The sequence below is a fragment of the Cyrtonyx montezumae genome, unplaced genomic scaffold, assembly GCF_038088225.1.
Source record: "Cyrtonyx montezumae isolate F1298 unplaced genomic scaffold, pur_monq_1.0 scaffold_8, whole genome shotgun sequence".
Classification (NCBI taxonomy): domain Eukaryota; kingdom Metazoa; phylum Chordata; class Aves; order Galliformes; family Odontophoridae; genus Cyrtonyx; species Cyrtonyx montezumae.
The window spans coordinates 11178079-11190611 of record NW_027072089.1 but is presented as its reverse complement, the minus strand read 5'-3'; positions in this window follow the sequence as shown (position 1 = coordinate 11190611).

Here is a 12533-nt window from a genome sequence, read left to right as displayed (position 1 = left end):
CTTTAGGGGGCTATACTCAATCTCACCAAGTAAGGAATGGACCAGCCAGCAAGCAGGCAAGAATCACATCATATGCTCAGATAGCCCTCAAATTTTCATGAGAGCTTCTGATATGGGCTACTGTTTCAATTAAGTAAATACTAAAACCTACCCTGAGTACTTATAACTTCCCAGAGTCTTCTGCACAGAATGGGGAATTAACCAGATGTTGGTATTAATATTCATTAGTTAAAGGAAAATTTAAAAGATGGTGTGGTTTCTGAAATATTCATAATATGATTCACGTGTCATGGAGCTTGAGGAACTTAAGACTGGATTAGACATCCAATCCCCTAACCATGTGAACTCAGTGTTTCTACTGAAGTAGCTGGGAGTGACAGTACTGTCTTACAAAACAGAGTTTGCATAGCCTGAATCAGTAGCAGGAGTATTATAACTCCGCAAGTTTGCAAAGTTACTGCTTTGGCAGTTTTGTAGCTTCAACCTCAAGTATCATTATTCTACTATTGTTCTTACTATCGCTAAAGGTGATCCTTAATACACACATAGCTGCCAGCTGGTTTTCACCAAGTAGAAGTATCTGTCATTAAACTTCCTCTGCATTACTGTAGTCAGCATGATTCTTTTTTGGATTGTCAGCTGGCTGTGTTCTTCTGAAGCTTCAAGTTAACATTTTTTTGTAGATGGGTGTGGGAAGGTCTAGAAACCTCAAGAAATCACAATGGTGACCTTCAAATATTAATACTGAGATGGCTTTTGGCTGTCCTTCATGCTGGCACTTTTCTGAAAAGATGAAAAAAATGCTTGATACACAATACTGACGTTATTTCTAGAGATCTTTTTACCATCATAACAAGAAATTAATCAAAAACTGGAGTCAGGTAAACCCAGGCAGGGTCCTTCAAGATAAAATCCAGAAGCTTCATTCAGTCATGAACAACAAATAAGGTAAGAAGGATCCTATCATCAGACTCAGTTATTGACAAAGTGCATGTTACATCTGACCCATCATCCAGATTACCTTTGTAGACAATAGAAAAAAAACACTGCTGGATAGGAAGTCACTTCACCTATGTTTAGACTACAAACACCTCTTTAGAGACTTTTTTTTTTCCACTGTTCCTAACGAAAGTCTAGACATTTAGCCCCAGGCAAACAAAAAAAAATTCAAACTGCCGTCCATTCTTCCTAAACAGTGTCTTCAGTTTCTGGGCACCAAGGTTTCCAACAACGAAAACATTTGTTTTCATTGCAGTGAGCATCGTGTCATGCCTCTCATCCTGAAATACTTCTGCACCTATAGACTAGTCACTCTTTTACCTGTCATGCATCCAGAACTCAATTTAGCATGTTTTGTCACAGCAGGCCAAGGACATCAAATGTCCAATACCAGCCATAGAGAGATGTGGGCCTAGGGACCACCAGTTGGCACCAGAACTTGTATGGATCAATGGCAGAACATAAAATGAGAAAAGTCAGGCTTCAGTTACTTGTGCTGCTTAAGGAATCTGAGCCCTTACAAGACAGTTTCCACGTATTACATTTATTTTCAGTTCCTGAACTTTTTCCACTTTACATGGAATAATAAACTACTAATTGGATGAGAGCGCATGGAAACCTAGAATGAATTTTTACACCCAAAAATATAGAGTTCTCAGCTGAGTATTGGTATGTGAAGTAATGAATACCTGACATAGCAGTGGGGGCACAACCAGAAACCAATAAGGACTTCAGTCACTCCTACTCTTTCATATACAACAGAATAAATATTGCTGAACAAATTAATTCCAGTGACTCTTTAATGCCTGCTGATTCAGCCTTTTATTCATTCCTTGTGCTGAGAATCACAGCATTTGAAACACTCTTGAGTTACTCATTTGTTGTTGTGCTTTTAAATGAACACTGTGGATGGAAAAAGAAAGTACAATAAAATAGCAGATCCCTTAAAACAGACATACAAATACATGACTTGACATAGAATTACATGGGCCAAGCTTTTGAAAATAAGCATGTAATTAAGGCTTTTAAATTCAGAGCTCAGCATCTGAGAGTCCCAACTAGAACAAGTGGGACTGTACTTTGCCATATCCTTTGATGATATTCTCACTTGGGTACTCATGTTAGCATTGTGAAGCCAAACAATAAATACAGAACTGAAACAAATCTTGACCTCACTGTGTGTATTAAATATGGATTTGTCAGCTAGCAGTATGCAAAGAATTCTGTGGTTTTAAGCAAGTAATGAGAATCAGAAAAAAAAAGTTCTGTGGTGTCACAAGAAAATAACAGATTGGCATTTTTGGCACCTACAGGCTCTTTTTTTGTGCCACAGTCTTTGGCACAAGAAATTCATCCTCCTAATTGAGACAATCAGAGTCCCCAAAAATTACCTGAAGCCCCCTGTAGTTCCTAGATGGGTTTGGTCTTGGGTTTGGTTGAATCTGATCTCTGTCTTCAGAGACACAATGCAGAGCAGAGCTGTACTGATGTAGCAAGCCCTGGAAGAAGAGCGATTAAAAGACCCCTCAGATCAAACCAAAGGCAAGAGCTGATGCCTACTTGTTAAACTGTTTAGGATTTGCTTTACAGATTTTCTTATAATACACCTCTTATTCTTTTGTTTGTAATCCCTGGTCTGTCATTGACTCCTTCTATTTTCTAAACAGTCCACCAACAATGATGAAGAAAGACTAAGTTTTGTTTGTTTTTATCAACCTAGAGCAGAGCAATAAGTGATATTCTGAGTCAGAATACTTTCCATGGTGCCGTTACTTCCCAGAAAATGAGACTTCTTTAGGTTGTCCCCAGATGTCATCATGAACATCTCCTAGAAACCTTGTGCTGTGTTAAATACATGGTATGATTGCTGGGCACTATCTGCTCCACAGAGACCTTGATTTATAGAATTATGACACAGATGTTTTTCAAATTCAGAATGTTCTTTCCAGACCATTTATGGAGGACTGAAAGATGGGCTATGTTAAATATGCAATTAGATAGAGGTTTTTACTTCTGGAAAATACTCTGATGACAGCAATATGTAAAACAGTCCTGAGCTGCACCTATTTCTGAGATGGAGGTTTTTGCTGCCATAGTTAAATGCCATGGATAAATGTGTGGACATAGCACCTAAGGCATCAAATGATAAATCTTTTAAGGAGCAATTGAAAATGCTTATTTCTAGCTTTGTAAATCCTCTAATCTCTTTGTGTACCCAAAGTAATGCATACACTGGGAAGCACTGTTATCGTGCTGAAGCAAGGTAGACAGACACAAAGATAATGGCTGGTCAACAGTTAAGTCACTCTTTTTTGTTTTCAACTAAAAGATTAGTTATATGAACATATTTTTTTTAATATAGTTATCTCCCATGTCAAATTCAGGTTTTCCACAATAAAACAAGTATCATTCCTTCACCAAAGGGGTTATAGTTTGAATTTTTCCTCTTTGGGGTATGTGAGAAGTTAAAATCTTCTTCAGTTAAAAGGAAAAATAGATAAAATTTCCAATCAGAACTAGTTCAAAAGAGCAAATCAGTTCACTCGTGTGAGCTGAGGGGTTACAGTGCAGAGGCTGACCTGCTATGTAAGGTAGGTTAAGTATTTTTCTGAAAGACATGACAGACTCAAGGTGCTGGAAGTTCAGTGACACTTATGAAAGGCACCAATTTGCCCTTTGGTGGAGTCTAGGCTTGGTTTGAATACTGAAATATCAGCTGTTCTTTTCCATCTATATTCTGTGAGTTGCAAGACTACGTTCTGCTTTTATCCCATTTATGGGCCATAGAGACCCACGAGCCCTCTATTTACACAGAGATCTTGTACAGGTTACACAGCCTCTCCCCATTCAGACTCCCAGTATGACTGGAGAGATTTCTGCCCCACCTCCCTTTGTGCAGAAAGCAATTTCCTGTCTTAGGAATTATAACTGTTTTGATTTATTAATTCAAACTACAGCAAATCTTGTTCATGATTTGCAAAGTCCAGATGTTGAAACAAACAATATTTTTAATGAATTCCTAAAGTTCTTCCAGTTCCTCCTAGCTGCACAAAAGTCACTATTTGACAAGCCACTCATGGATCAGAAATAAAAAAATCTGAAAGACCCAGGAAGAACAGTGAATAGCTGGCAACCCACCCTGTAGTGTGAATGTATGCAAGCAGAAATACTCATATAATACAGGCATTGAGGAAGCTTTAATATAGCTGGTCCTAATGGTAAGTTATTTCACAGCCCAAAATAAGTAATGTTGGTATGTCCAAACACTACCCAGTCAGCTGCAGTCATTGTAGGAGATCTTTTTGTCTTGGGTTTCTTTTGACTGCAGATTGATATGTATTACAGGAAGTATTGCAGTGATTTCCCTATCAAATAACGTGCAGAGAAAAATGTCTGTAGGCTGCGGTGGCAAAGGCTCAGTCTGACAAGGAACTGTAGGGCAGTAAGCATGTTGTGTTTGTCGTCTGGCCAAGTTCTTGTGGAACAGCATTTCACTTCTCCCTGCAGTTTTTGTCTGGAGCCCTGTGTGAGCAGCAGTTGTGAGATTGCTTTGGAGAAAACAGGATGTGTTAAAACAGTAGTTGTTGAATAATATGTTTCAACAACTTAATTTTCCCTTATTTCACTCTTATTCCTTTTAAAGCTCAGAAAATTACACAGCTGTAAGTACACAAATATCTTAGGTGAAAACACTTCATAATCAGGATTTAAATTTCTTAGGTACGTCAGAATTTCTTGACTTAGTGTTAAAAGTTCCAGGTACCAAAACCTCAGAAACAATCCTATGTAAAGCCAATCTTTCATGTCATTCTCAGTCCCAAAGATGACATCTCTTGACTTTAACACTGAATTAAAGTTTATGCTGTCTAACTCATGTTACATTTTTCATCTGCCAGGATCCCTAAGTCCTTCTCAGCAGAGCTACTCTCAGGGAGTTCTTCTCCCACTCTGTATGCATATATATGTCTAGTTTCCTTTTATCTACATGAAACAGCAATTTTTCCTGTATGTAGCCTATCCAACTCAACTTAGCATATAATTGGTTCACTGGTTTTCCATTCATCACCATCATAACTGCTTTGCCCTGGTATACAGCAGAGCTCACAGGTGATGGTATTCCTTGTCGCACTTGAAGTTTTGGCAGAACATGGTAAAAAAGCCAAAAGGAAGAGACAATCAGGCTGCCTTAGATTATCAATTTTTACTGCATGTTTCTCTCAGAAACAGGTGCTCAGCCAGCAGAAGTACTCTGCATTTCTGACCACTTCTGTCTTTTAGACAGTATACATTAACTGAATGTAGAATGTTTGCATTTCAGCAAAAGCAATATACTAAGTGAGATAACACTGTTGGTTACATGGTAGTCATGATTCTGGCATATTATGTATATTTGAGAAATGAATAAGGACATGGATCTAATTAGGAAGGTATATACTTTGTTTATCCTTCCCTTCCCTGCCTTCATCACAGAATCACAGAATTGTAGGGGTTGGAAGGGACTTCTAGAGGTCATCAAGTCCAACCCCTCTGCCAGAGCAGGCTCCCTAGACCAGACTTGCTGCTTGTCATGCTTGGGTCATGCTGCTTGTCAGGCTTTTTGTTGTATATTTTCTTCTTTTCCTCACAGAAGTGGTGATCTCCAAGAGCGCTAGTAAATGGTGACCCCAAGCATTACTATGAAGCAGTGTTAGAGGAAGTCCAATGGCCTCCACTCTTCCCCTCAATGGAGATGTATTCACGCTCCTCACAACTCTCATTCATGTCCAGGTTGTGTCCAGTCCTGGATGAATCATACGATCTTGGCTCCAAATTTTTTGATTTTTGATGAGGGACTGTTCCAAGGAGGCTGAAGTTTTTCCGTTGTTAGTTAAGTTAAATATATCAAACAGATTTTTAAAACAACAAATATAAACTAACATTATGCATGTACATCTGTGTTTAGAACACATACTGAGGTTTAAGATGGTTTATGTTAATGCTTAGAAATCAAAGCACTCCCCAGAACAGATACACCAAAGTTGGAGAAGCAGTTACGAGTCCATTAATGTGGTGCTTTAACTTTCTTCTTTGCTAGGGAATGCACAACAATAATGTAACTGTGGTTTTACAGCTGGAGAAAGAATCCTTTTCTAAAGGAGATCCCCTAGCTACAAATCAATGGTAGGACCGAAAGTCTGAATAAATCCCTATTATAAGCTGCTTCGCTTCAAAAACAAACTTGAAATAATCATTTTATAGCTGAATAATTTGTCCAAAAAACATTACTTGCGGGCCTTTTTGATTTTTACTGTGTAATATACTAGCAATTAGTTCCATATGGTATCTTGTACTCAACGATTTAAGGTTTCTGGAGTTTACTTTTCCCTTTTACTTCCCTGCACATATACAGAAATATACTATAGTATACATATATCCCTAAATTCATGTGCATAATTAGTTTCTACTCTAAGTACTGTTATGTTCAACACACACAAAAAATAGATACTCTGCAATTTTTCAATGACTTATTTACAGGTATAATATAGTAAAAGTAAAAATTACTAAACAGATATAATCCTATTATGTTTTCAGCTAAATTATGCTATATTATGTGCTATAATACAGGTGGAGAAAGGAAAAGCAGTTTTTAGCTGAGAGTCCTCATCTATAGTCATGCTTATTTGTGAAGCATAGGGCTGTATTTATAAAAACATCCAGGGGTTGCTAGCAAGAACCCTTCAGAGAGCAAAGCTGGTAGGTGTGTAGCTGTATAAATGCATTGGGTAAACTCATACAGAAGAAAGCAAACTGGGAAGAGAGATGAGAGGGAAAGCTAAGGTCTTCCATCAGATAGAAGAGTAAACTTTCCCATTAGATATGCAATGATGCTTTTGGGGGGCTGTTCCTCCCATCCCGACATTAGTGTAACTAACTTTGCACACTTGGAAGAAAATCATTCCCACTCACCTCACCTCCCCAGAAGTATTCATTTGGAGATTTTGCCTACAAGAATGACCTAGAGTAAATTGGGTGGCACTTCTTTCAGTTTCTGATAGAGATATTAGGGAGTACATCTTCTGTGTCTGAGAGCCAAACAAACAGAATAATATGATAGGTCCTTCCTTTTTAGAAGGTTTGTAAGATTTTGTAAGATTTAAGTAATTTTTCTTTGTGGGTAAGCACATCAAAATGGAAGTTAAGCAGATCAATACACCTCAATGGTTTAGCTGCTATGTAATAGTACAAGCAAGGCACCAGCAAGACAAGACTTCTCTGAGTTTCTGTGACCATACTGAGAAAGTAAAAAATGTAGTGCTGAATCAACGGTGGGGTAGTTGAGTACATTGGATCATCCTTTATGATCAGAGAAAGTGAGGGAAGCTAATGAGCAGCAAGCCTGCCATCATCACTCCCACAAAAGCCATCCGGCCACACACCACAGAGCACCACAGAGCTGAGAGATACTAATCCATGGGAAAGAAGAAGATTCTGCTCACCACAAGCAGTAGTGTGATTAGTGGTAGCATCAGAGGAATTTGGTGTGGTGGATGAACCCCTTGCCAATGCTCTTCCTTAATCAGATTTCTCAGATGTAACTTAAACAAACCACTGTTCCAGGGTAACCACATAAAGAATGCAAAATACTTAAAATACTACACGCACCACTTTCATTCCTGGGACTGTATGTAAATGCACCCTAAGTTTGCTGACCACTTTTCTATCCACCCACATTCAGACCATTGCCAACCACATGTTCTCTAACACAAGCTGTCACAAATTTCCCTTCCCACATTCCGAACAGGCACCAGCTGCTCAGCGCCACCACTTCAACTCTGCCACTGTTGACAAAAATGTTGTTCTGTCAGCAACACAATAGTAAAGTTGGGAAAAGGAGCTCCCTTCCAAAAGGAATAAGGCATGATCACTCTCTGCTAGCTCCTGTGCTATGGGCAGTGCTTATGCCCATAGAAACAGTTGTAGGGCCATGACAATGGACTGGAAGGAGTCTGAGGGTGCTGGGGAAAGGTGAGAAATTTTCTGGATGTTGGAAAGAGTGAAAAAAAAAAGGCAAGAAAGTGGAGAACCCAGTATCTGAGAGAAAGAGTTGAGATGGAAATAGGCATTGTGAGGGAAAAGAATTTGGTGGTATGTTTAATAACCATGCTGAGCCAATGGGCACCAGAGTTAGAGAACAGAACTGATCCACTGTTTTAATTAGCATACATGTAGCCAAGTGGTGAAAACACTGCATTTCCCATCTACATTTCATTCATGACCTATGCAAAAATTGGAAATGAATCACTTTGTAACTGTTCACAGGGCACACTATAGAAACACACTAAGTTTACACATCAATTGTCTGCAAATCTATCCTGGAAGTTTATTGGGGAAGAACAGCCTGTTCTCAGAAGCACCAGACAATCCAGTTCAGCTGCTGCACTGGTGAAATTTGTGCTCTGCAGAGCTCCTGCTTTCCCATCACATTGCATGTACATCACAAACATACGTACAACATACAGAATTTCACTACCAGCAATGGTTGGTGCTGTTGGATATTGCAATCAGAGGTGCACTGAGACACTGTCAAAGAAGAAGTAGATTTTTCCCACATAAAGAGTCTATTTCTATAAGTGTTCTATGTTTCATGTCCCTACATGTGGCTTTCAAAGAGAAAAGAGCTTTCTTTTTTATTTCAGAAATGAAAGCTCCAATAATCAGTAAGCCATTATATGCATATGTACTTGATGAATTCCTGCAGCTGAATCTGAATTCCTTTACAAATCTGTAATTTTCTCCTTGATGGCTTTCATAAATGATAGCAAGACTGAAATGGCTAGTTACTTTTTTGTAGAGGTTGTTGAAGTAAATACAATGTTAACTGCATTGAGTTCCAGTGGAAGTGTGCTTTGATCTCCAGACTAGGTAATACTTCCCTCACCTGCTCTCTTTAGAAGTGACAATTGCAAGGCTATCAGTTATTTGAAAGGTTTGTCACATAAGGACTTGAAAAGCAGATCCCAGTGCAAAAGCATCTCTTTCTGTGGCTGAAACCATACAGTCCCTACTCCCTGCGGTCTTTTCTCACACAAAGCATTGGAGATTTTCAAGAAAAATGAATAAATAAATCAATGAACAGCAGTTTGGACATGCTCAGTCCAGTTACCCATTAACTACTCTTTTATTCATAAACAGAGTAAATAATATTCCTGACTCCAAATCAAGCACAAAGGAGAATGAAGCACTGACACAGAATTCTAGGGATCCAACTTTAAAGAGAGACAGTGTAATATTGTATCCTTAAAAATCTTGGGCACTGGTCACCTGTCAGAAAATGCATCCTATTCACTTGTTGCTTGCAGTTTAGCAGTAGTCCTTTCTAAAGCACATGCTGCCTCTCTGGTTACTCTTGTCTAACAAAAAATAGGGTATATTTCCACCAAAAGAACAGAGTTCCCAGCAATGTCCATACTGAACTTTACTGGAAGTGAAAGAATTGAGAAAGTTTTTGCATTTGTCTTTTTGTTGGTGGTGTTTTTTTTCTGGAAGAAGAACATTTTAAAATGCTAAGCAAATGACGAACTTCGAATATATAAGAAAAGGAAAAATTATTTGTACCCATCAATAGTGATTATTTGTACCCACCAATCATGGGTAGTAATTTGTATGACATGTAGATAGGATAGACTGTGTAAGACACAACACAAGTAACCCAAGGGGGGGTCTTTTGAGGCCACTTGTATAGTTGATTGTGTATTCATGTAATGAATATTATGTACATAAATGCTATTCTTTTGCCTGCTGTCCTTCTGTAGTTAACATAAAGAGCCATTTTCCACCACTTCAGGTGGAAAATCATGCAGTATGGATCACTGAAACCTATTGCTGTCCCCTATCCCTTGATTTAAAGCTTGAATTAGGTAGCTAGCTGGGGCATTACAACAGAAGTTTAAAATTAAGTGGTGAAAAGCGGCCAGACAGGTCTGGATGTCTATGTAGGCATCTAAGCAAATGTGTTCAAGTGAAAGAACTACACCCACACCAATGTCAGATCCTGGATATCTGTTCACCAAAGGGAAGAAACAGTCATGAGAATTACTTTCGGAACCCTTACTTTTTGGTTACACAATTTCTTATTAAAAACCAGCATCCCATACTCATGCCATCAGTAAGTGAAATCACTGTATGTAACTGTTGAAAAGAATCATAGTTCCATCCCACTGCACTGAGAGGGAATTAATTCAAAGAATATAAGCAATCAACGTGTAATATTGTTCTAATAAGTACTCAAAATAACAACCATAATGCCTGGCCAATGCAAGAAAAGCAAATGTCCATACAGATTTTCTGTGGTAAGAACTCCCAGTGCTTAACATATCCCTAGAGGCTACTGTTGTCATTACTACACGTTCCAGTTATTTTGAGCTCTTCCACTTCTATGCACTTCCTAGACAAAGCCTTGTAAATTCATCTAGCCACTGCACAACTTTGGTGGATATGTAAAGGATAGTCAGACTCCACGCTGCAATATGGGAGCAGTAAAGTGTTTTTGTTCATATAAGAAAACAGGTCTTTCACAGATGAGTGTTCCTGGTTGTTCAGTACTAGTTCTAAGCATTTTCCAGACTGTTTTCTTTCATTGATACCTGGCTAATGAACTCCCTTCATTGTGAAAAAGAATTTATCAACTTTAATTTTTTTACCATCTCTGACAGTAACATCAAAATTTGAAGAAAATTCTCAAGAAATAGTCAGAAGGGTACTTTTTAAACTCTTCCCTAAACTTGGGAACAGCAGCAGTAAAGTCACACAGAGAATGGAAGGGGAGGTCAGTTGCCTAATACTGATAATCTGAAGTTGCTTTTCAGAGGCACAGAGAATGACAGTCTAGAAGTTTAAACATTAGTTCAATACTTGGGAAAATGAAAGCATATCTGCAAATATGATGCCCAAGTACAATAAATTCAACGCACCTGTAATCAAATCTCTGCAAGCACAGTGATATAGTAGCAGAAAGAACAGTGGTTTTCAGGGGCTAGTCTGAATTTTTAAGAGATCCAAGCTTTGGTCCTTTGTTTCTGTCACTGTAAAATGAAAATAACAGCTGTTCCCTCCCTGTCAGACTTATGTTGAAAGGATGAAATTATTGAAGATTTGAATTGCTTAGATGTTATAGGCACTCTGATAGACGTGTCCAACATCTGCAATATTGTTTGCTATACCAGTCGACCAGGACATGGGTTGCAGGATTGGTATTTTCCTTCTTGTACCTTAGTGGTAATGATGGAAATAGCAATTCACTGCTGTTTCTGAAACTATCCTCATAGCCCAGAGGATGAAGAACTTGAGCCACTGTACTGGATTCGTGCTGCAAGGTTTTGGTAGCAGGGAGCTGTTGTCCTCTATGAGCAGAGTCCAGCACTGCCCCACATCAGATCAGAGTCAGCTCCGGCTGCTCTAACAGAGACCTGCTGCTGCCAAGTCTAGAGATTTCACTTCTCAAAGATATATTCATGTTTAAAATATCTGATACAGAATCCAGACATAAGATTAGAACCCATGAATAATAAATCCTGTGAGCTCTCCCATTCGGGACATACAATCATATAATCAGATAAAACTTGATGCTGACATTGAGGAAATAGAGCGTTGCAATAATACCAAGAACAGGAGTAACAGAAACAATAACAATTATGAATATACTCTTCTGTACCTGGAAATAAACTGTAACTTTGCAATAATATTCAAATTTGGGGAAAACAAGGAAAGCTTTAGCAGACCCACTCTGGAAGTAGAATTCTCCTTGGTATCATGAATTCCAAATATTAGAAAAGCAAAATTATTGTCCAGAGGTGTCTGACAAAAATAAATGTTCCTCAGTGTTGTTTTTTTTCCTTTGGATGATCTTCTGGTTCTGCCCACGCATTGTACTCTTAGTCCTGCTGTGCAGTTTAGCTAAGAGGCCACAAAGTCTACATAATACAGGGTGAAATGCTGAATCTGAAATTCTTTTCCAGTTGTGGGGAAATGAAAAGAACTTTGCCTTATTGGTGTTGTGGACTTGTACTTAGAATAAATTTAGTTATTCTTGGTATGGCACATTTCCTTTTGTTTATCCCTTGCAACCATTTACAAATAGCTTTCTAAGACTCACAGAATCTCTCAATATGTGCTATTTTAAAACAGATTCTTCTTTACACAGGCTTGAGCAAGAGCTACTTATTGACAACACATCATTGTCCTGGGTTTCTTTGTAAATACATCCATCGTCAAAAAGGCAGCAATTCTGCCTCAGTGATGTTTATAACAGGGTGTTCATTGCTAAACTGGGACAAAGATCCATTCTCTGGATCAGTCCTATGAGCTCTTCTCTCATGCCATGAATGCAATCATTTGCTTAGTTCTGAGGACTTGAATCACGAATATTTTTAACAAGAAACATATTCCCAGAAACACGTCTTTCGTTTTTTGTTCGTCATGAAACACATCTACTGCTCTGCTCTGTTCAGTCCTTTGTAAAGACATCCAAGTTTTTCAAATCAGTGAGTAATTGGTTG